The sequence below is a fragment of the Oryzias latipes genome, chromosome 21 (genome assembly GCF_002234675.1).
Source record: "Oryzias latipes chromosome 21, ASM223467v1".
NCBI lineage: Eukaryota > Metazoa > Chordata > Actinopteri > Beloniformes > Adrianichthyidae > Oryzias > Oryzias latipes.
The window spans coordinates 7,661,273-7,686,496 of record NC_019879.2 but is presented as its reverse complement, the minus strand read 5'-3'; the positions used below and the strand labels follow the sequence as shown (position 1 = coordinate 7,686,496).

At 40.0% G+C, this 25,224-nt stretch overlaps 1 long non-coding RNA gene across 1 annotated transcript in view; it reads left to right on the top strand.

Moving 5' to 3' along the window:
- Window positions 1–25,224, top strand: part of LOC110017410 — a 124,734-nt gene that overhangs the window by 70,430 nt on the left and 29,080 nt on the right. Inside the window, exons 2-4 of the long non-coding RNA XR_002872446.1 lie at window positions 19,625–19,683; window positions 20,246–20,344; window positions 21,243–21,291. This is a non-coding gene — a long non-coding RNA (uncharacterized LOC110017410). The remainder of the gene's footprint in view (window positions 1–19,624; window positions 19,684–20,245; window positions 20,345–21,242; window positions 21,292–25,224) is intronic.

The following is a 25,224-nucleotide window of genomic DNA, read 5'->3' as shown; positions in this document are numbered from 1 at the left end:
TGTCTTTCATCCTATTTCCCTAAACCTCCTCCTCCCTGGGTCACCAAGTGATGGACAGCCAGAGGAGGGTGCCTGCTCTCTTCTTATCCACTCTGCTCGCACTTTTTGCCGCTTAGGATAAGTAGCGTTTTGCAGCCAGGGAATCATTTTGGAGCCGCAGGTAAGCAAATCAAAGTCACCCAGATGTTAATCTCCTGTTAGCACCCCTCAGATAGGTGCTGCACTCTCCCGCCTTCTTCCGGGTTACCGTGAGTCTCTGAAATCTTGTTGAAGAGTGAGTTACAGTGTCTTGATTGAGTTTTTTTTTTTTTTTTTTAATCAGGGAGGTCAGAGAAGGGGGCAAAATGTCACACTTCACTTTGGGCATGTAGGTAGGTGGGCTTCTCATCTCACCTTACACTTCTCTCCCTTCTCCAGTAAAAATCCAGTTATCTGTGTCTATTGCAGAGAGGTGGCTGACAGCCTGGATAAACCCTCACATTTCCAGACATCTTTTGGGGCCCTATCAGCTGGGAACAGGACCTTGAGCCCTGATGAGAAAACTGGTGCAGGGAAATTGAATTAGCCATTGTGTGTAGGTCTTCATTGATTGCTATTAGAGTTTGCCTGGAGCTGGATGAAGGAAGGATGAAAGGAGTTAAGCCAGTCTCAGAGAAGTGCTCAGGTTGGTCTCAAATAGAAGAGCTTATAAGTCATATCAGATTAAAACACATGCACCGCTTCTCTTTCTAACTATAAATAAAAGCACTGAAAATCAAGAAAAAAGAATGAAAGAGAGGAGCTGAACTGGAAGTTTGCTCCTGAAGATGACACATCTGATGACAGTGATCATGCCTCAGTGAGTAATCATGTGAGTAAGTCGTGTTAGAAGTGGATAACAATGAGAGTCAAAAGTCTATAAATGTGACAGGTCTTTTAGCTGGAGATGATGGATGGAGTCTGTGATGCAGACGCTTCCTGTTTCTCTGAGTGCAGAAGCGCGGATAAAAGAGCTGCGCTGTGTTTTCAAACTGAGGAAGAACAATAGGTCAGAAGAAGAAAGAGTTCCCCTGACCTAACCCCCCCCCTCCTCCACTTCTGTTGAGACTGGGGCCTGATAGTTCTGACACCACTGATCTCTGGCTGACTCACACAAAGAAAAAGATACCTGTGGGCATTGTGTGATGCTGCTGCATAACCACCTGCCTCATTTGTGGGTTTTATTCCAACTTTGAAAACAAGTGAACAACAATAATACTGCCCATCATCCCAGAGCATGATAATGAAGTTTTTCCTCATGTTTGATTACACTTATATAATTCAGATACAGCAATGCACCTTAATGAAATGTATCAACATTTTTTTGATCAAACTGGCTTTTAAAAAAAAGAATGTGCATGTAGTTAAAAAGAAAAACTGATTAAGTGGCTTAAATTTGGGGTTTTAGATGTTACTTAAATGAACTTTTTAAAGCTTTTGTGGAAATGTTTTTGTTGTTCAAGATACACACAACAATTCAAGCAAGATTAGTAGATTTAAATATTGTCAAACCTGTTAATTCAGTTCAATTGAATGTTATTTATGTAGCCCAATAGTACAACAGTCATCACAATGGGCTTCATACCAGTAAAAGGAAGAGAAGGACATGAAATCAGTTATAAAATACAATAGTTGCTAAACTAAACTAAACAGACTAAGCTAGACTGGGCGTCTCCGCCCTTAGACCCTCCTTCTTGTTAACTGTATCAGAAATTTTTATTACAACTGGAAAAAAAAAGGAGCTTCACATATTATAAAAAACCACAAGTATTAAAGCTTTGGCTTTGGCTTTGGATCTGGAAATCAATAAACTTCATGCCAATAATTTTCAAACCAATATCAAAGTGATATTTCACGTTTTAGTCTTAAGATGTTTAAAAGAGACTTTTAAACTGGTTTTGTCTTCTACTGCTTTGCAGATATTTGGGAAAGGAACTATAAAAGGGAACTGCAGTAGGTTAACCCAGCAAAGCCCACTACATCAAATAGTTAACAGAAAATTAAATTAATTTTTTTAAACTTTTTGATAAAATCCATAAAAAGATTCTACAAAATCATTTATTTCATGAGATAAAGATAGTATCAATGATGATACGTTGGGTGATTTGTTACGTTTTTGCTCACAACAATGTTGGTTTAAGATGCAAAAATATTGACATGAGTGTTCCGGGGGAAAAAAAACCTAATTCACCCACTGTCTCAAATTTGATCCACGCATTTTTAACATGGTGTAACTGTATTTTAAAGAACTAAGTATCAACAAATTTTGTTTTCCTCCAATTCATTAAATAAAATGAATAACGGATGAGCTATTCCCATCATAAAGTTTCGATAATTAGCTAAACGTTTTCCATCAAAGATGTTTTTTTTAAATTTCATGGAAGCAGCATTTTTGAATTTACCAGGAAAAGCTCTTCTACTGCCCCTAATGATGATGAACTACAGGGTAGAAAAAAGGGACCAAGTTATGCACAATGAGTTTTTAAGTACAGTTTGGATCATAGTAATCAGATAGGGGTCTCAGAAATTCGAGTATCAAATATTATCCTTCTGGTCTTTGCTGAATAAAAAGGCATCTCCCTTAGGAATACTTGGGTGTTAATCTGTTGACAGTTAGACTCTTAGAATGGGAAAGAATAAGATAACAAAATCTGATTTCTTGTATCATCTATTTGTTGACAACGTGCAGACTGAATGGGATTGCTCAACCCCAGCCTTTTTTATTTTTCCAGCAGGTAACCTCACTTCACCCGACACATTCAGCAGCGGCTTTACACCCTCCATAGGTGTGGGGCCAGGAACATCCCACGCGGTTGCTCACACTGTGATAGCCTCCAGCTCTTTGTATGCGATTTTCTGCGTGTGCTCGTCTATGCATACGCCGGGCAGCCTGCCTCTTTTATTCAACGATAGCTCTTTCATCCTCTGTAACAGGGCCGCAGGGTCTTGCCCTCAGAGCCCCAGAGATGAAGTCTGGTGTTTATGTGCTTTAGAGTCCCCTCCCACAGAGCGGGCCCTCCCCTTATACTCACATTAAAGACAAGATGCGGACAACTGCTTAGTGGTTTACTCTTTCGCTTTTGGATGGTTTTACAGGCACAAAGGATTTAGGATAAGCAGCGGCAGGTAGATGTAATGCTGAGGGTTCGTTCTTCGGAAGAATAGTAATTAGTCTTCTATAGTATGTGATTTTCTCAAAGTCTGGTGAAGTTGCAGCTTTAAGAAAAACCTGGTGAAGGGATGTGCTGCTCCTCAGCATGCAAACCTTTGAGCAAAAACCATTTTAAACATGAATAAAACATTGTTATTGAATGGAAACAACACACACAAACTGCATCAAACATTTCTGAACATTTTACTTTTATGGTTTATGTGTTACTTTTATAACACATCAAGGAAAAAGTCCAAAACTAGAAATAGAAAAATAAATAGGCACTTTTGCACATTTCCGTTCAAATACCTGAGCACTGAAATGCAGTTATTTGCACCTTCCATCAAGCAACCTGCTCACACACTGCTTGAAAGAGTGGTCAGACCGGTGGCACATACCTGAGTTGACCTCCAGTGAGTGTGTAGATTTATTCTAATCAGTACTCTACTTCTGACAGGTTAACTGTTGCCCTTTGACTCTTGGAGCTCTTTAGGTGTCGCTGTCCCTGTGCTTCCTGTCTGCTTTAATCTGTAGTAGAAAGAAAATGTAAATTAAATATGGCACAAACGTAGATGACGGTGAGCTTGCTCTTCTCACAGTTTGTTTTCTACTCTTGCTTTTGTTTTTAATTCTTCTGTGTTCAAAAGGAATGTGATGGATAAGTGGGGATCCCATAGACTTTGAGAGATCACAGGTGGATTTGTATTTTGATGAAACAAATTGTGACTCAAAGGCTTTTTATCCATGCATCACACAGGAGAGTTTGCCTGTCTTTCTGTCAAACTGGCTTTTGAGGTTGCAAAAAAGGTAGTGTTCCATCTGTTTTGTTTCAGAGCAGTATGGAGCATACTTGAATTAAATGGCATTGTAATGCCTCCATCAGAGCAATTTTCCAGCAATGCCTCTAAAAGCCCTCACAGTCCTCATCAGTATTATTGTAATTCTTTAGCTCTGGGTTATTTGGCAGCTGCTGTGTCGCACTGGCAAATCCCATTCTCGATGTCGTCCCTTTCTCCGCAGCCAAAGATTCATTGATTTTTCCTTCTCTCTGCTAACCCGATGCATTTCAGATGGCTAGATATGAAACATTTTAATTTCTGCTTGCACCTTATCTTGAATGACAGTTAAAGGTTTTCTATTCTTTTCCTTTTTTTTCTGCAATGCCTTTTTTTTTCTCCCCCAATCCCTTTAACTAGTCAGAGGATCAGAGAAAATTGATTTATCTAGCTTTTCAGTTGTCTATTTTTGTAACTTTATTGATCTGGGTAAGTTTAAGGACAGTGAGATTGGTGGTCACATGTAGACATGGAAAAAAAAAGTTACTGCATTTATTTGGATGCAGCGTATTTCAAATCTGAGCATGTTTGCAGGTGTATTCCCTTCTTGACGGGGCAAAAGTCTTTATAGAAGCTCTGTGCAGTCTGATGGAACCTATTGATGCCTGAGAACACAGGCTCTACTTAATTAGTCCATCACACCCACTGCTTTGGTCTCTATAGGATCCCTATAAGCAGTGCTGCTTTGCATATACCAAGATGTTTTTTAAGACATCCTTGTGTTTTTCCTCTGTAAACCATGAAATAAATACAAATATTTACAACACGTTTAAGTCTTTCTCCCCGTCGGGCTCACACTCTCCTCTTACCGGCTTTAAGAGTTCATAATCTCATGTGTTTCTGACAGAAAAGGTCCCATTTTTCAGTTTCCACACTAATCTGGCAGCTTTACGCTCGCCATGGCACAGATTTTGGACCGTGTCATTGATTTGGAATTGAGCTTTGCACTTCTTGTCCTTCACTTAGTGTTAAAATCAATGATGCCTGCTTCTGACCATGCATTAAAATATGCCCATCCCACCACATGATACACGCACAAATGCACACAGAACTCCACCCCTCCCAGCCTGGATTGAACACACCTTATTTTTATCCGTCTAGTGTTTTGCCCTCCAAAGGAGGTGAATATTTTTCACAAAATAAGTCTGAACTGCTGTGTGAAACTTATAAGTTTGCATCCTTATCCTTTACGAGCTAAAATGTCACACAAAAAAACACATAAGAAGCACAAGTTTCCCTTTGTATTAAACATAAATAGTGGGTATGTTTCATGTCACTACCCAGCATCTGACTCTTTTATATTGAAATTTTCATTTTGTGTCAACTATTAAAGCAAACTTGACTCCAAAATCATATCTAAGGAATTGCTTCTTACAAAATAGGACTAATGACATCATCAGCTTTTTAAAGATAGATATTTCAGAATTGAAATGATTTGGAAAAACGGGAACTGACTTACTGAAAAATATACATCATTTGAAAGTCTTTGTTGTGCTTCTGCAGGAGATTTAGTTTTGACCAAAAAGACAAAAAAGTAACCTTTTTACATTATAAAAATAATAGAAAATATATGCACAAGCAAAAACTGTTAAAATATTGTTCAGTTGAAATTAATTTCAAAAATTGCAATTTTATAAGATGCCATTCTGCAGCAATGAGAGCATGTTTTACTCTGACTCTTACTCTGACTGTGCCGGCCTTGTTCCTTTTGTGTGCTGCTTTGTCGAGTTTGCGCTCAAAGAGGTTACCGTTACAAGCAAAAAAGCCCCTCTATGGAGACCATAGTTAGTCGTGAAAGGAAGCCATTATTTATCACATACAAGCCACCCAACAAACAGAAAAAAAGTGACAATAGGTGAGGAAGAGTGAAAGCAGGAGGGGTGGGTCAGATGGATTGAGACAGAGTGGGAACAAACAAATGATGAGAGCATCTCACATTTAGATCCCTGCGGTGCCTTGTTGAAAAGACCCAGAGCCGATGTCAAGAGACAGACCACACTGTAAGCGCATCTGTCACCAAAACATCCCGACAAAAATATCGGCAACTAGGTAAATATTACAGATGGTAGGGGGTCAGAGGTGGATGCTGGACGTAAGTGAAAATCAATACTTGGGAGATGTGGAGACCACAGTGGTGCGAGCACATGTCTGTGTGCTCATGATGTGGATGCCACAATGGCACCCTTTCTTAACCACATGAAATGTGGAAAGGTAAAGAAAATATTTCATACCTGGATACTAGATAAGAAAAACAGCAGCTCACATACTCCATCTGCATCTTAGCTGCTCTGAATACCCAAATAATTGTATTCATGCATTTGTTTTAGGTTATTCTTCATGCAGATAATTCCAGACATTATAAATGTTTAAAGTCCATCTTCAAGCCTCTGATTTGGTCTCCCGAACTGTAAAACCTGATTAAGCCAAATTCTGAAAACCTATTTTCTGAGGCATTCTTTCTTTTCCCCTTTACCCAACCAGGCAGAACAGCAACTACTTACACACTCAATAATGAAGACACGGCACAGCCAAAACAAGCCACATGGACACCTACAAAGGCAGGGAAACTCAAAAAAGGAGTTTGAGGGATTTTTAAACAATTGGAGCAAAAAAGGTTAGAATGAAGTGGTTTAGGCGTTCATCATCATTTCTGAATCTGATTCCATGTATTTTTTTTTTTTCTAAGGAGTGGATAAGTGCTGCTGGTGGATTCTATGGTCATGTTGAGAGAAATCTAAGTGTATGATTAGGCCTTGCAGAGAAGGACTTCCTAATAGGTATTCAGTTGGTAAACACATAAGGGTTACCCTTTTTCCTGGTGGAAAGTGGATTTTAGGTATAAAATAAAAGTACTGGATTGACACCACGTATATTATTATTATTATTATTATTATTATTATTATTATTATTAGGGATGCAACAATACACCTTCAAGATTCAGTTCAAACTTTTATTTTTGGGTCACGGTTTGGATTCAGTTCAATACATGATTTGTGTATTACAATACAGCCAAAAACAAAAAATCTGAAACATTCTGTGAATTTGCTAATAAGCAAATAACATTGAAAAAAAAACTTTCTGTTTGCTTTTCCTATGCCTGGTGTAAAGTGATACATCAATAAATTATGAATTCTTCATACATTTTGCACAATACGCATGACACTTTCAATGTTAACATACTGGTAGGCAGTAGTGATGCAACAATTCAGTTCAATGGTGTGACACGGTTTGGTTTCAGTTCAGAATTGTGGCATCCCTGCAGTAGTTTTGTGGTAAATGCCACATGCAAGAGGTCATGTGTGTGTCCTTTACATTTACACACTATAGACATTTATTTTGTGACTTCTACTGTATCCATCATACTGCCCCTTTGAAAACCTTTCATTTTAGTCACAAAGCCTTCAATAAACCCTCTGTTTTGCAACTGCAAACATTTAAAAACCTCCTGAGGCTTTTTCTGTTATGAAAGAACTCAAGTGTGAAGATTTGATATGGTCAAATAATCAGCATTAATTTGAAAGAATAGCAAACGTGATGCGTTTTTGTGTGTGTCTCCCATCAAATCATTAGCTGCATGTTTAGGATATTTGATAGCAGTTTGATCATCAATAATTCATGTTTGCTAAATTCATAAAACATCGTTGTGTCCCTAGCAAGTAACATTTGATATTACATCTAAGGCCCAGAGCAGATATGTTTGCCAGAATCACATCAAATAAAATTTCTAAAAATATTATCTTGTATGTTGTCTCTCAGAGGCTCTCATTGGCCCTGTAAAAACGACTGAAGGAGGAGAAGTCCCCTGCTATCTATTTTCGTTGGCGCCACTGCTCCTTTCTGAGCATTTGATTTCTTGCTTTTTTTTCCCCTCTCTTCCCACTCCCTCTTCCAACCGCCTCTCATGATGTCAATTTGATTCAATAGAAAGGAATTAGAGCCGGCGGTACCTGTTAAAGTCTGTTGGAAAGGAAGACACTTGTAAAACACTGAATTTACTTTCACCTTTCTGCGGGGATATGACGGTGGGAAATAAAGATCAATTATTTGCCAAATCAGAAGTTTCATTAAAATCACTTTTCTCTGTCTGTGTCCTTGCGTCGTTTTAAGTGGGCCATCTGTCTAAACATCTCACAGGGTTCTCTTTCGCTTTTTTCTGATAATTTCCTTGCCTTATTCATGAACCCTAGGAGTCCAGCTTTGTAGTGTTGGAGCTGAAGCAGCTTGCCCCCGCTGAATACAGCTCTGGGCCTCAGCCTGCCCAATGCCCCCCCCCCTTTTTTTTTTTACCCTGTTTCGTCTCTCCCTCCTTGACTCTCCCAAATAATCACCCCCTCCTCTTTACCTCCCTTCACCTCTTCTCCATAAGAGCCCAGAAAATGTCTGCATGTGCTGCACAAAAATGATCCTTCTTATTGTGATCATTTATCCTCACCCCTCTGTCTCTTGCTCCCCTCTTCCCCTCTAAAAACCCACCCACTGCTTTAGATCCCCCTGTCTCGTCCCCAGCCTTCCCTCCTTCCCCACGTCTCCTCCTTATTGCAGATCTGTATGCAGGCTGTGACCTGGGTGGCTACAAAGCACCACACATTATTCTTGATCATTCCTCTGCCCCCCATGATGCCAGTTATGAGGAAAGATCCCCTAATGATGCTCTGACTATTAACAGTGTTTTATGTCCAAATGTCTGCCTCATTCTCCTAACCAACTGGTCAAATGCAAAAATCTGAAGTGATAGTGAGCCTGTTTGATGGGGCCAAAAAACTGGATATTAAAGGGTGGGTGTAATCCAGTGTTAGCAGTGTGCGGCTGTAGTGGGGAATATTTTGTATATTTTTCGTCTGCAAAAACATTCATATTTAGCACAAAACTGAAATCAGATGCTTGCCAAAAAAATCCCCAAACAAGTACACAAAGTTCATGAATTTAGTGCACGAGTACCAATGTGTAGTAAACATGTGTGAGTGCGAGATTAGTCTCGATCGGTGTCGGCTGTCACTGTGCCAGTATTGTGTCTGCAGCCAGTCCATCCAGTCCCCCGCATCTCCCATCTCATCCCAAGCTCATCCCTGCGTCTGCAGGGAGACAAGTCACAGCGCCAACCTGGCTTGGAGCCAGTGTAAAAGCTCTGGGTAAGTCCCTCTGTCAAGCTGGGATTACACTGAGATGTTAATCATTGGAGACCATATTAAAAACATTACATGCGTCCTATATTTTAGAACTGAACTAACATCTCTAGAAGCCGAAAACCTTCCAGCTACATCTCTTAACTTTGTGTAAACTGCAAAAAATAATAGTCTTGTGATTCTTTTGGAATATTTTCAGTCAAGAGTGGTAAAAAGAAATCCCTTTGAATTCCTGCCCCTTTTGTTACCTTATTGTTTCAGCTTATTGTGTCATAAGTAATTCTAGCCGACTTCAAAGGAAGATGGGGCCATAACTGTTGGCTTGTGGGAAGCTTGGTCGATGTCAAGCAAAGCAAACGACCTTTCTCAGATGGGATTAAATAATATGGCCTCTTATGAAAATAGTGTATATCAATATTTTACCATTCTTCAAATTTAAATGTGACCTAGATTTGGCACACATGCAAACTTATAAACCTTGGAACATGATGCCAAATCTGACCTCCCTGAGGATTTTGTGCAAGAAGTGTGCTCGTCTGTCAGTTTGCATTGAAGTGTGTTTTAGCTCACTTTTAATGGATTTTTTTTAGGAGGATGAGTGGGTGCTACCAGAATGGCAAAGGGACCAGTACGGGCAGATATCATGTTACTGGTTTCTGTGCTCTTTTTTTCCCAGTAAACAAAAGAAATATGTCAGAATTATGCATAATCAAGGATCTGCAATTTTGACTAAGTTGATTGAGAGAGATGTGTGTAGGAGAAAAGGGGACCTCTTCTCATTCACTTAGAGGGTACCTCTGTATGTATGAGCCTGTGTAAACAAGCAGACAAAGATGCACGCTTTCTGCACAGACCTGTTTTGTTTTACCTTCTGAATTTGACTGCATCTTTTAGAAAACCTGAAAATCGTTGAGTACGAATGTAGAGAGCAGGTCCGTGTGCTTTATGCAACACTAAGTGAATGTCACTGGTCCCTGAGAGAGCTGTCAGCTCGCTCTGAGTGTCTACTGTTACGAGCAGACGTGCATTCCTGGAGCCAACCACACACAAGTGCAGCCATGTAAGAGAAAACAACAGAGAACACGCAAACTTTAGAAAACAAGGCATTGTTTTACTGTTGCCAGCCACCAGCAGGAGTTGGACTTAGAGAGACTGTTAGCTGAGCTGGAGATCAGGGGTCCATACTATCACTGTCTGTGCTGCTGAGGAGATCTCCACAGGGGGAGAGAGTGCCCTCTGGCCCCACACACATCCATAGCCCCTCAAGCACATTCCTTACATATTGTTAATATTGGCCTGTCCATCTTCTCCACTGATATCCTGGCACGTATTGTCTTCATTCACTGAAAAGCTGTAGATGTGCTGCTGAATGTTGTAGTTCAGCAACAATGAAAAGAATTAAAGACCCATGCCAATGAAAATTATGGTTTTGGTGTATTTAACATGTTCTAGTGACATTTTTCTGATAATGGAGGACTTGTACAAAGAAAATAAAGCTCAGAAATGCGTAACTGAATATTTCTTTATTTAAATTACTGTGAATCAGGAGCAGAATAAAAAATGCTGGTTTGAAAAGTGTGTAGCAGTGATCTGGATGTAGATATGGAACAATATAAAACAATCAGTTAAAGAAACTAAATTACCAGTCACCTTCACAAAACTAGTTCAAAAAGAACTGCCACAAAAATACAATAAGTGAACCATGTTGCTTAATTCAAGGTAGCCAGATTTAGGGATAACACATAAACTTGCCAGGGTCTGTTATTCTAAACCGAATGTTTTGATGTAAACCCCATACATACCTAGATGCCATATTGCATATATACACATATGTGTGTGTGTTTCGATGCAGTACCTTTTTTTTAACTAACTTATATTTTTTGCATTCTTCATAGGTCAATTGGCAACTCTAAATTGTCCCTAGGTCTAAGTGTGAGAGAGAATGGGTGTGTGATTTGTGGCCCTGCGACAGACTGGCTTACAGTCCAGGGTGTCCCCTTGCCTTCGCCCACAAGTGGTCGGGATAGGCTCCGGCAGCCCCGTGACCCCGAAAGGGATAAAGCGGCAGAAGATGAATGGATGAATATTTTTTGCATTCTCCTACTAATGTAAAACTGGGAAAAGAAAATATGTTTTCTATAAGAACTTGTTCTTTCATTTTTGTTGAAATTGAAAAAATTGGTGAGCTATACACTCAGCGAGCCATGAACCCTCTGCTCCATTCCATTCCTGTAGATGAATAGATCCATGAACGTCTTTGTTTTCCTCGTCCGAACTGGAATCTGACTCTGCATGGCTGGATAGCTATAATTCTCCTTGCACTTTTTTTGCACCGGTTATGTTAGCTTGGGGGTTTGTGGTGTTGTAAGCTAGCAATAGAGAATTTAAGCAAAGAGATCATGGGAAGTGAGGGGAGGCTTACTCTGTGCCAATGGCCCTGCCCACAACTAGTAGGCAAATTTCTGATGAATTTCTGCAGCTCTGCATGAATCTGTGTCCAACAAAATGACAAAGTTATTTTATTTTTATTTGGGCTAAAAACAGCATAAAAGACCACTAGGAATGCTTTGAAAATGGATCAAGAGATGATCAGAGAGGGACTTTAAGGGGCAGAAACAGGGAGAATGCTATCAGCAGTAATATTCACGCAGATTTCTGTCTGTGTTTTCATGTCACATTTACAGTATGGAGCAGTGCGAAGGAACATTTTTCTCTCTCGACAGCCGTGAAATCATCTCGTTGCTCATGGTAGCAGAAAGAAGTTACATCTGTGCGTCGCAGCTGTCCCAATTTCTTACTGATGACAACAGAAGGTATGATTTTTTTTGTGTGTAGAAACTCGTGCGCATAAATGCGTTGCTTCAGTGAAGAGAGACTTCCTTATGCATATGTGAACAGCTCCGGTCACACTTAAAGACGCCACTCACAGCGTGATCAGGGCTTTAACTCTGCTGCAAATTACATGCGCATCTTTAACTTCGCACCAAAATGTTTGCACTGCAACCAGTGAAGTAAGAAATATCTCTGTAAGGTCACAACTGTAGATTTCCACATTTCATTACAATAGTATTTTCCTTTAAATCATAAGCTAAATGTGTCATCACAAAGCATGTAACTGCTTTTAGGAAACTTGCTGGACCATGAACTAAGTCACAGCGTCTGTGACACCTCTACCCACAAAGCCATGTTTATTTCTCCTGATAAAACCATCAGTCAATAATAGTCAATGACAGCAGTTCCTCTTGTATTGCTACTCATGGGAGGAAACGGCAGCTTCTAATTAAGTGGATCAGGATTACTCAAGCAGCATGTCTCTGTGGCAGAGGAGCGAGTACAGTAGATATCAACCAAAAAACCCAACTGCCGGAATACACGCTAACGCTTAATCAAAACATATATATTTAACATCCCAAAACACATTATACACCTCATTAGGAAAAAAAATCATTAAATATTTAATAAGTGAAAGATGTAGTTTCTAGTTCATTTTCTTACACTGCAAACTATTTGATATTTGCAAAGATTTAAGACCTAATTTTTAGTCATTCACATTTCCCAGCTTTTTGACAAGGCCCATGTCATGCTTTTCGTAAGGCTTTCAGAGTAAAATACAGTACAGACCAAAAGTTTGGACACACCTTCCCATTTATTTGAATGAGAAGGTTTGTCCAAACTTTTGGTCTGTACTTTATATTCACACATATGATAATATATAAACTTTGGAACACTAAATAACACATTTTCTTTATAAAATATGAGTATCCAGAAGTGAGATAAAAAAGTACTATTTTTTGTGTTTTTTAATGACTACTTTCTAGTGATTTTCTTCTTAATATTAGTCCTCTTTGCCTATTTTTAGCTTAGCTCTGTTTACAATGTACAAATGTACAACTCCGCCTGGTTTGACTCATTTGAGTTTTTAAAAAACTACATTTCCATGGATGAACCATAGATCTTTATACCAAATGTTTAAAAATAACTTTCTGGCACTTAAACTTTTGCATTTTGATTAGTATATTTTGTCGCTAAAACATGTCGTGATACATTTTGTGTACAAGACAGGATTGCTCTTTATATGTATGTACACACAGCATGTCTGCCGGTAAAGATTAAAACAAAGAAAAATTCCGACAGACAGATAAGTGAATGAGAGTACTCCTGGCTGCTTGGATGCCCCCTTCATCTTTTGTCACCGTTTCAGCATGGTGCCCTCCCTCAGTTGACCTTTTCATGTAAATGCTTGTTTTAAGATGCCAAGTTGCATCAGTGCATAAAGGCTGCAGGGATGCAACTCCAGTGTTGCATGGAATAAGGAAGACAATTCACAGGTGGGGAGAGTCCGTCAAAGTGACCTCTTGAACCTTTGACTTTTTAATGAAGCTTTTATTAGTGACAACCTGATTCACTTTGTTCTCCCTTTGAGTTTGACCCTTGCTGTGCTATTTTTATTTTCTTTTTTTCCTTTTTCTCCACTAAAAGAATTTAAGACAGTGATAACAGGTGTGCCTGCCTGATCCATTTCTTTTTATTTATCAAATTTGAAACTAATCTTTTTAACTACCAGTTTGGTCAATTAGGATGTCATGGAATGCTAGCCTGTCCAAAAATGTTTAAAAAAAAAAAGATGTCAAAAGAACACTGTTTTATGCGTTTTGATGCCTATCAAAGTTTTCATTCACACAATTTCTAGAGAAATGGTGAATGGGGTAAACTTATTTAGTGCTTTTTTTCTTAGAAGGGCCAATGCACTCTACTGTCACAGTCCCATTTGCACAGACACATTCACACACTGATGATGGCTCTGCTACCGAACACTGGTACCAACCTGTAACCACCAGGATCAATGTGGGGTTCAGTGTTTTTCCCAAGGACACTTTGACACATGGGCCTCATGATTTTCCATTCAGACGTCAACCGCTGTTCTTCTGCACCACTCCCCCCTGGAAGACTACTCTACCCCGTTTAATTGCCATGATTGTTTGAATCTTGTTAAAAAGGAACAGCAATTCAACAAAATTGCAGATTCACAAAGGTTCTGGAATGAGAAATGCATTGTTTTGCTCCTCTTAACAATTCTTTCCTTTTCCGTCCGGTCCAACACAAAAATATTACAAAAATGATTAAGATGAATAAAGTTTGGCCTCGATTACAAAAGGGGTTTATTCAGACATACCTCTGGTGTGTCTGAAGATTCATTACCCCCTGTTGTAAAAGTAAAATATGTCGAACACAAGAGGCCTCCAGCTCTCATCTGTTTACTCAGCTGTTGGACAGGACAAGTTAAAAAGAAATAAAAAAACTTTTGGTGATGTTGGAACCAGTGACTCTGCCACTCCCACAGACAGTTTAGGCTCACTTATCTGCCCTCAAGCACAAAGACGAGAGAAAACTTAACTTCTTTAACTTTTTCATTTGTACCTTAACGCTAACATAACTGCAATAAACCATTATCTTGACACAACAAATGTTTACTGAAAATTGGATTAAAAGTGTGTAAGGAATTCAACAAGATTCAATGCTATGTATTTATTTATTGGACCGTGATTGATTGTTTTCAGTGTATGTGCTTATTTCTTGTAATTCTGGGAAAATACTGTTTGTATAAATTTCACTGGCGAACAGTCCAGGGTGTCTTCTGCCTTCTCCCACAAGTGGCTGGGACAGGCTCCGGCAGCCCGTGACCCCGAAAGGGGAAAAACGGTAGAATATGAATGAATACATTTTAGTTTGGATTAAATTAAAAAATGGAACTTGGACTGGATACGTTTTTAATCTTCATCCAAACCCGTTTCGAACTTTGCAAATTGTCATTCGTCGTTTTATTTCTGTTTATGATATTTATTTTTTATCAGTTTGAAATAAATACAGTAAAAAATTAAATGTAAAAACAAGTCCAACTATAATATTCTAATGAACTGATCTGGCTTCACTTACCTCTTTTTTTAATGGGCTTCAGTCTGGAAGTCAGAGAGAGGTACCCTGTGTCCTCATTAGTGCCCTTTAGTTTGTTATTGAAGAGCTGCACATGTTAAGGCACGGCAGCATTTTGCTGGTCAGCACAGGTTAAAACCACAATCTTTTAAGTCGGTGGAATGTTAAAAACAAATGAAAGAACGGATAAGAATGCCAAAGAAAAAGTAAAAAAAACAACAACATTAGATCATGGAAAATGTTATGTAAGACTACCATAGCTTGGATAATGATACTAATAATAACATGATTTACACATCAGGACATTGTTTATTGGAGTCTGGGACATTATGGCTAATAAAAGTCTAAGTTCAATGTCAAGCTGATGACTTAAATGGCTTCCAGAATGTAACTACAAAAAAAGAAAAAAAATTAAAAGTCTACCACCAAATAAGTACATTGTATCTGTTTCTTCTGTTTCCCATTCCCCTTGAGTGAGGTAGCAGTTTATTGACCAGAAAACTGCAGTCAAGGCCTCCCTCTTCCCTCTTTGACTAGTCATGCTTTCTCCCCTTATTCGACACTGCACTCTGACTATGATCTGTTTGCTTAGCCTGTGGCTGTCTGGCACGTTGACCCCCCCATAAGAGGCCATTTAATGTGTGTTCTGTGCTTTAGAGAAACTGTGTGTGTTTGTTTCTGAGTATGTGTTTGCCACCTTGTCCCCTCCCTAGCATTAACTCATATCCTCCCTGTTATAAATAATTCATTGGCCCCTTCTAGGCCCCTGGAGCAGAGGAGCACTTGTGCAAACCTTAAGCTGTAGCCTTTAGTTACTTCGCACAAATACCCACTCAAGTACTTCTCACTCACAAGAGTACTCTTTTCTCAAAACCTACCACTTTACCTGTCAAAGCATATCAATATAAAACTTAAATTTACCATTATCCTGTCTAATGTTAAGTAATTTAAGGGTAAGTGCTGTCATGAAGAAGGATGATGCAAACATAAATGAGGAGAGGTCTTTAGAATGGAAATTAAATGACAGAGTTAAGAGAGGCATGGTGTGAGGGAGACTTTGTGGAGGAGACGGGATGGTGAGGTCAGAGTGTCATCACGACTCCTGAGGGGAGTAAGGGAAACGTCCAGAAGCACCTGCCTCATTAACGCTCCCCCCACGCTCACTGCTGACGTAACCCAGCTAACCCTGAAGAATTTACATTAGTGGTGGGCCATACCTATGGGCCATGCAAACACATTTGTACAAGTTTTTGTCGATTAACTAATTCAGAAGTGAGCTTCATTATTCCTCTGCCCTTAATTGAGATAACAATGCAAATTCTCTTCATTAAGTGTGACATGGACAATTTCTCGTGGGCTCCGCAGGGACACCATTACATTCAGAGCCCATGGAGCAGGTTGCCAGGTGTCATCAGATATTCAAATGGCATGCTTGTTTAATTGCAGTAAATGTAGCATGTCCGGATGGCTTGTTGGAGGACATTTAGACTGTGTGTCTTGCCTTTTCGCTGGTTTTGGATGTGCGCAAATGTGTGTTCATTGTTTGGTAATAGAGGCATTTTAGTCATAGTTAAGGTTCAAGGTGTAAGCATGTGAAGGTGTGCGACCAATCTCCCTGCACAGGCAGCTGTTTGTAGGGTCCCGATGCGGTCCTGTGAGTCTCCTGAGGGATTGTGTTGTTGGACTTTTGTCTTTTATGGCTGCAGCGGTAAACATGACAGGCTGTTTGGAGACCATCTGTTTCCAATGGCTGCCGCATGCTAACAGGGAGCTCAACCTGAGATCTGCTTGGTGTATGTCTCAGAGGTAACAGTCCTGTCTTTCAGCTTATACAAGGGAGTTTTGACGGCTAGAGAGATGATATGCATATGAGCAAAAGAGCAGGAAAGAAGAACGAAGGACTCTGGCGGGTTGAACTTGGCACCTGCATGTGGTAACTGGCATCATATAGCACCCCAAGGACCCACAGGCATATTATATCTATCCAACAGAAAAAAATGCAGTGACCTATCATGGTAAGTGGTGGCATGTAATACTCTAACTTTTGAGCAGTTATGTCAAAAAAATCCCTGTGCAAGGTTGAAGGTTTGTCCCAACTGATCCCAAATTACTTAAAGTCCCACTCTGATCATCTTTTGATCTATTGTAAAAATAGTTTCCGGTGGATCTTGCATCTTGATCTCATTGCATCTTATAAGGTATGTAAATCTAAAAATGATTATCGAAAGTTGTAATTTTGTAAATTATTAAAACGTATTCATATATTTTTGTGTCATGGCTTAGATCTACAGTTTCTTCCTGCATCTACACACTAGGCCTTCAGAAGACATAACATAAGCTACTGTATGCTAGGTCTGGCTACTTTGGATGAGTAAAATCTAAATGATGATCTCCACAGTTATATCTAAAGGTGGTTGAGGTTTGCCCCAAATTTACCTTTACACCTTCAAATATGGTGTCCATCCTCAGCAAGTCAACAATATCTCAGAGTTTCATCAATAATATTTGTATGAATCAAGAACTGTAAATAGACAGGTCTTCAAAGCTAGTTTAAATCCATTTTTGAGCTTTCTGTTTGTCGCCATCTTGGCAGGATGTGACATCATGGGCATGTCCAAAAAAAAACAGATCTGAGACTTAACCTTCATAGTTAACTTTTTATTCGAAATGTGTTCATAGCAGAAAAAATGTTTCCGCTGAATGGTCAGCCATGGACATATAAAAGCACAAACACACTCGCTAACACATTACATGAAACAGACGTAGAAACATTACAAGCTAAAAAAGCAATAAAAGACGCAGTCCCAGAGCGTGAAAGGCTGAGCCAAGTCCTTCTAACACTGTCTAGCAACAGACACAGTGCTGTGTCAAAGAAGTGTTTTTCTCTACACCTTCTGTTGCCAGATTCAAATGAGAAAAGAGACTGTCACACTCTTCCTAACACATTAGCCATTATTGTGTCTCTAGTGCTCTCATTTGTTCACCTCTCTTATTAATTTAGGCCCTCTGTCACTGAAACTGTGTTCAAACAGTGTGGTAGTTGGAAAGTGTGGCACTGATTTGCAAGTCTCGTACTTTTGAGGCCCCGTCTTTATCATTTCGCCATTGCTGATGCGCACATGTTCTTTCACAATTGGCCTGTGTTAAAAGCAGACTGATTACTGGTGTGGACTTAATAGCAGCTTGACATTGTTTTCGTTTACTGAATGCATCTGTTGGGATTTGCTTGGCTTTCTTCTCATTTTGGTTTAATTCTTTTTTTTTAAGTGTTTACTTTCTACACCATTCTGTGAAAATGACCAGAATCTAAAACAGGCCTTTCTCTGGTGTCCTTTTACTCTCGCTAAATGTACTCACATATTGAAGAGCTACTGCACTCCGCCTCTCATAATTTCTCAGTGAATTTACATTGAATAGGTCATTGGGACCCAACTAAGTGGAACTAATGTGAGACAGAATAGTTGAGGGTTTTGTTCAGTGTTACTCAACCCTGTGCTCTCTAATAAGGACTCTTTGATTACTGTTAAGTAGCAGGGAGAGTACCTCACTGATCTGTCCCAAAGGAATGGACGTTTGGGTGCTATTCTTTCCATTTCTTTCTATTTTTGGCTTGTAAAGAGTTATATGATTGTGGAGGGAGAAGGGTGCAGAAGGCCAGACCATATGCTGCACGTCGCTTTGCCTTTCATAGAAAAGACTCACTAACATATCACAGGGTCACTCTCTACTCAACTAAAGTGAACTATAGAGGGCTGTTAAAGACCCACTCCAATGATAATTCTGTTTTTGGTGTTATTAACATGTTCCTGGGGCATTTCTCTGATGATGGAGGATATATATAAAGCAAATGAAGCGGAATTCTGTGAATCTGGAGCAGATGAAAAATGTAGTTGGAAAAGAATTGTGACAGTGACGTAGAAAATAGAGTCGGCAGGCCACGAGCTCTCTGCTCCACTCCATTCTGATTCATCCACTCGCAGATGAATACATCCATGTAATTCTTCGTTTTTTTCGTCTGAGCTGCATTTTGATCAAAACTGAGCTCCAATATTGCTCAACATTTTTGCTGAACTGCTAATGTTAGGTTGGAGTTGTGAGGGGCTATAAACTAGCAGGAGAGAGTGTAAACAAAGCGATGATGGGAAGGAGGTCAGGCTCACTATGCGTCAAAAGTGCTGCCCACAACTCAGAAGTAAATTTTTCTTATGAACTCCTGCTGCTCTGCAGAAACTATGTCCTAGAAAATGACACTGTTTTTTTTATTTTGCATAAAAACAGCATCATCTACGGATAAATACAGTGTAAATCAAAAGATGATCAGTGTGGGACTTTAGACATCCATGCAGTTAAGTCAGTGGTTCCACATGAGCAATGGGATCCTACTTCATAGTTTCAACAATCATTTTGTTCATCCGAGATGTAGTTTTTGTAAATGTTTGTGGAAATGTAGGCACAGGTTTTTGTAATGCACAAAATCGTTTACAGGGTGCTTTCCTGCACTACATGTTTCAGGTCCTTAGCTGAAATAAACGGTCTGTAATGTATATCCTGTTTCTGCTTTGTAGGCTTGTCTGTGGGTGTAGCCATGAAGGAGAGCTGATACTTACACCTCTGGCTCGGCATGGTGGGTGAGAGCGGAGAAGCTGACTGACTTTTATTAAAATGTAGCTGCAAGTGTGTAGTTTAGCTCTAGCACACAATCGCTGCATGTTTTCCATCCTGATTACACGCCCATCTCTGTGTATGAGCCTATGTACCATTAGTGGAGTCAGATTCAATTAAGTGCTCTATCAATTAAGACTAAATTCAGCTCCAGCACTCACAGCTAGCAATAGCATTCTCATTTTGTCTGCAAGGTAGTCATCGAGAATGTTGTAGGTAGAGAGTCAGATGAAGGACAGGGGGGGAAACACATCCCATCAAGACTATGTGAATACACTGGATTTAGAAGTAGCAAGATTGATCAAATATTGAGTAAGTGAAGGAAGGACATCCCCACATCAAAGACATGGATTGGGAGGCACGGGGAGAGATTAAGGACAGCCTTGAAGAATCATGTGAAGGAGATGAAACTGCGACGGCTTTAGCCAAACGGAATGGGCCGGTCGATGGCTGACCCACTGTACTTCTTCTCATAGTGACAGCTTTCTGACTATATTGCTTCTTTCCCCTGCTTTTGCCGCCAGATCTCAAGGATGCACCAGGCAACCTTGAGGAGGAAGGTGTTTTGAAAGCAAAAGGGGGCACGACATCTAAGGATAGGAAGCCACTTAATTATTGAAAAGGTAAACATCTTTAAAATATTTTCCCTTCTGGAGGTTTGCTCCATCTCCATGCATTTTCTACACTATTTTTTAGAATTTTCAACAAAACATGATCTTTCAAAACGTTTCTATGGTATGTTGGGCAACAATAAAATAAAACCGAGGACACAATATCACTGTAAAAAAAAAAGTCAAGTAGTAACTTAAACCCCTGCCGATTCTGGCCAAGTCAGCCCGCCTGGTTCTGGCTCAGCTTGACTGCCTGAGCCTGGCCAGCTTTGTAAAGTCCTGCTTGTGGGCGGATGCTGCTCATAAATATGTATTTGGCTTAAGCTGTGTAGTCCCACTGCTCTTGACTCTGCAGTGTTAGACCAAACCGTATGCTGCTCTCACTGGTCAAACCTCCATAAGTTACAAATGCAGCTTCTTGGACTGAATGAAGAAAAAAACAAGAGATAAAGCATGGTTGGAGGAAGAATTTAGGAAGCATGTTGCATTACAGTATTGCTTACTATGCGACTGAACAGGGAGGAGAAATGTTTTTATTTTTATTGTGTGTGGCAGTGTATCTGCATTTACAAGCCTAGTTACATTATGTTTGATCCATATCTGTTGAAATTTAGTTTCTTCAAAGCTTGAGCTCTGAACCTTGCGTTTGGTCTGTATTCAGACTGGTGTCAAGGGGACTTTCCTGATTCGAACCAAAGCTAGTAAACAAAACCACGTGGCTAAAGATCTCTTCACTTATTGGTCAGGAATTACAAGGGCGGAGCAAAGCAACTAGAGGCAGACATTATGGAAATCCTGCACTTTTCAGTCCTTCACGGGGTAGTTCATTTAAACTTTATATTGTGCTGACCAATTTATAACATCTGTATCAAAGTCTTGCTCAACACTTTTTACCTCCTTTTTTGGTCAGGTGGAGACATGCTGCAGGGGGGTTTACTGGCAAGAAGACAGCTAAGAAGGTATACTGAGAAGTGTTTATGACATATAGATTGTCTGGAAAAAGTGAGAAACAATGTGTGTCGCGTTAAACCTTGTTTTGATGAGCCTGCATTCATTCCGACCAAAATTTCACTTAGTTGCTGTGGCTCATCGTTGTGGTGTTATGGCATTGTTTGGAGAGAATTCTGTTAAGGAACTACAGGGTAGCTTTTAGGATGACATCACTGGTAGTGCGTGCCACGTAACACAACACAGAAAAGCATGCAAGAAGCGTTTTGAGATGTGTTAAAAAAAATCGTAACAAGTAAGGAGTTGGACCCTTTTTTCGTCATTGATAACACAACAATAGTTGCTTAACGCCTTATTTGTTGCTACATTCTGACTGTGTTTAGGTCACATGACCACCGGCTATGGTGGCTGTGTTGGTCCAGTTGTTCCGCTCCATCAATCTCAAAGCGAACTGAAGCTCATTCTGATTGGAAAATAACCGAAACCACTTTAAAAGATTGGACCGAGAGCAGTTCCTGGTCCCGGACCAGGGTCCACTCGGGTGTATTCAGACTGAAAATTTGTTTCGGATTATCGTGTGAAACAAACTGGTTCCCTTGATGCGAATCAAATGTGTCCAGTCTGAATACACCCTTACTAATAAAGAACTTCAATTTCAGCAGCAGCTCAAATCTAGTAAGGATGTATGCTCTTAGAGTCAGGCACAAGGTAACCCTGTTACAACGGAGCTTTATCTCCAAGGTTGACATTCCTTCAACTACTTCAACTCTTCTACCGTTTACACAATTACTGTAATTCCAGTGAATCATGAAGCGGAGAAAAGCATATTTGAGACAATCTGGAACACTTTACAGTAGCCGCGGTTACATGGGCAGAATATCTTGATCGGATCAATGGTCGGGTTAAAATTCACCCGTGCACATGGGCACAGAAAACCTTTTTCCGATTAGAACAAGCGTTCCCATGGCTCACACCTTTGGTCGGAATAAATCGTTTGGGCATGCGCAGCAGTGGTAAAAAAAAAAAAAAACCCGGAAGAAGAGGTGCGCCTCGTTGTAAACAGACCGCTGCCACAGACTTTTATGCAACAGCTCCGTAACACGAGGCGATCTTCCAAACGTGCTTTTATTAATGTTATGAATAGTATGAAGCGCCTGCTCGCTCATCGTTTATTTAATCCGTGTGGTCATTGCTTTTTATGTTGAAGAACGGAGCTGGAAGAGTTAGGACAGGCTAACAACACGCGCTAACAACATTAGCCTTGCTTGTGGACACAAAATCCAGGACCGTGCGAGAGACGCAGCAATCTATCTTGGCTGCACGTAAATATGTGGGAATAACATCGGCCTTTATTTTGCCCGGACAGCTTCTAAGGGCGGAGCAACATTTATTTCTGCTCTGAAACGTTCACACACCGCCCCAAACAACACGGTTCCTCCTGAGTCCTGCAGTCCCTAACCCAGAGCGGCGGGACGGCTCGCAGTCTGAATTCTCCCACACATAACAAAACAAAAAAGCGCACATGTAACTAAGCATCCCTCCCTCCCTTCACACACAAAGTTATCTGGCTCTTCTGCTCACTTGGTCCACTGGCACCGGGACTCGGGTGCCAGTGGAACAAAGCGCTGCTGCCCCGCATACCCCTCGTGAAGGAGGGAGAGGCAGACAGCCAGAGGGGCGAGAGCGGAGCGGCGCTTTTCACGGGGCGTCCGCAGAGCAGCTGGTGGTCCCGTATGCGCTTCAAAGCTTTCTCTCAGCGAAACACCGTCTATGCATGACGTAACCCAGAGCAGTAGTGACACACGATCGGAATGACCGTTTACATGCTCCGTGATCGGATAAACGATCGGTATAACCCACCTATCTCGATCGGAAAGAAAGAGTCTGATCGGGGCAGAGTATTCCGAACGGCGCGTTTACATGACGCATTTTCTTTCCGATCAGGCGTTCTTTCCGATTACTTTTGCCCATGTAAACGCGGCTAGTGGTGAAAGGTTTACAAATCACAGTGAATCAGCTGATTCTGTTGCCGAGGAAATTGGCTTTTCATATATGAAAAGCCATTTTTTTCACTGTCAGGATCAGCTGATTTATGATAATCGCTTAAATGGTTAAAGGGTTATAGGGTATCTCAAAAAGCATGTATCATTTAGGTGTCATCTCCAGTGTTAAAGGCACATTTTAACAATTTCTTCCTTGCATGCAGTGCTGTTAGTTTGTCTATTTGTACTGGTTTTCATAGGAGTGGGTGGGGTGCCTTACAATTTTACAACTTTTGGCAAATCCTTAGAAACATTCATCTTTAGTTTGATTTTGTGCAAATAAAACCTTTCCCCCTAACTTTGTATCCTTTATAGTTTCACCTTTGTCTTCTCAAAAAAAAAGAAGTACAAATGTTCTGAAAACAAGCCGAAAAAAAATCATGTAGGAAACACACTGGTTTTACAAAAAGACACATTGATGCCAAGCTTTCATAAAACCTAAAGTCTTTCATACTTCATTCTGGGAATTTCAAGTGAAAGCTTCTCTCTCCGTAGGTGACGTAGTCTTTTGTTATTTGCATAGAACAAAAACCATAATAAAAGACCCAATTTAATGAAAATTGCGTTTTTGGTGTTTTTTTACGTCTTGTAGCATTTCAGTCATGATGGAGGATTCATATATAAAGAAAATTAAGCTTAAAATTGCATTTCTGAGCATTTAAATTATTTAAATAATTGTTAATCAAAAACAGACAAAAAAAATACTGTTGGGAAAAAGCTTATAGCTGTGACGTAAGTGCTACCATGGATGGGCCACATACTCACCTCCATTCCGGAGCTTCCACCTACAGGCAATTAGATTCATATACGTTTTTTGTTTTCCTCGTCTGAGCTGGCATTTTGCTCCAAACTGTACAGCTGTATAGCTCCAATATTGATCGTCATTTTTGTGTGAGGGTCTGTAATCTAGCGGGGGACAGTGATGATGGGAAATGAGGGCAGACTTACACCACGCCAACAGTATAACACACAACTCAGAGGTGAATTTCCAATTAACCACTGCCACTCTGCAGAAACTATGTTCTAAGAAACAACACCTTAGTTAAAATCAGTTTTCTTTTGGCTAAAAACGGCATGATCATAATTAAAAGATTACTGGAAAGGCTTTTACAATAGATTGAAATATTAGTGGAGGGGAAATTTAAAGCTTTTTTTATATCAACAAACAAAACAAAGAAGATAACTTCTGCTAATAACTTTATTTATTATATATTTAATTATTATTTATTGTTTTTGAAGACAATCTATTAAAATTCATGTGATTCAAGAGTTCATGGTGATTTAGCTGAAAGGGTTTTAAAAAAACTTTATTAAAGGGAAATTAACTACTTATGTGTATCATTTGATTGTCAGATATGACAAACACTGTATTTCATCTTCGATTATGAGGATAAAACTCTTTGTGGGGGTTTGCTGCAGTTCATCTACTTGAATTGTTACAGTGGGGATAGAAGAATGTCAATCTGCCGGCTGAAAGCCAAACCAAACCTTTCAGTCTTTGCTCTGCAGGGACTGAATACTCAAACTCTGCCAGCCAAGTACTGTAGACTGCAGCAGTAACCTTGACAGAGGCCAACCTCTTTAATTATAAGCCCCATTTTCAGATTTGTAAAAACTTTTTTTTGCTATACTGCAGAGTGCAAATTGAATTTAGGATTAATAAGATTCAGCATCAAGTCTCACACCAATGATTCTTATGACACCCTTCTCTTATCTTTAGCTGTATGATTAGCTCTGTCTTTACAAGTTACATATCACACCTCACCTCTGTGAATATTGCCATTCCCTCCTCCATTCTTGCCCTGAGGCCCATCCTCTTAAGGCCTTACCCATTGAAGCTCCTGCCTACAGTAGCCTGTCCACCCTGCGCCCTGGCTGTCAGCTTTCCAGGCAGGCTGCACT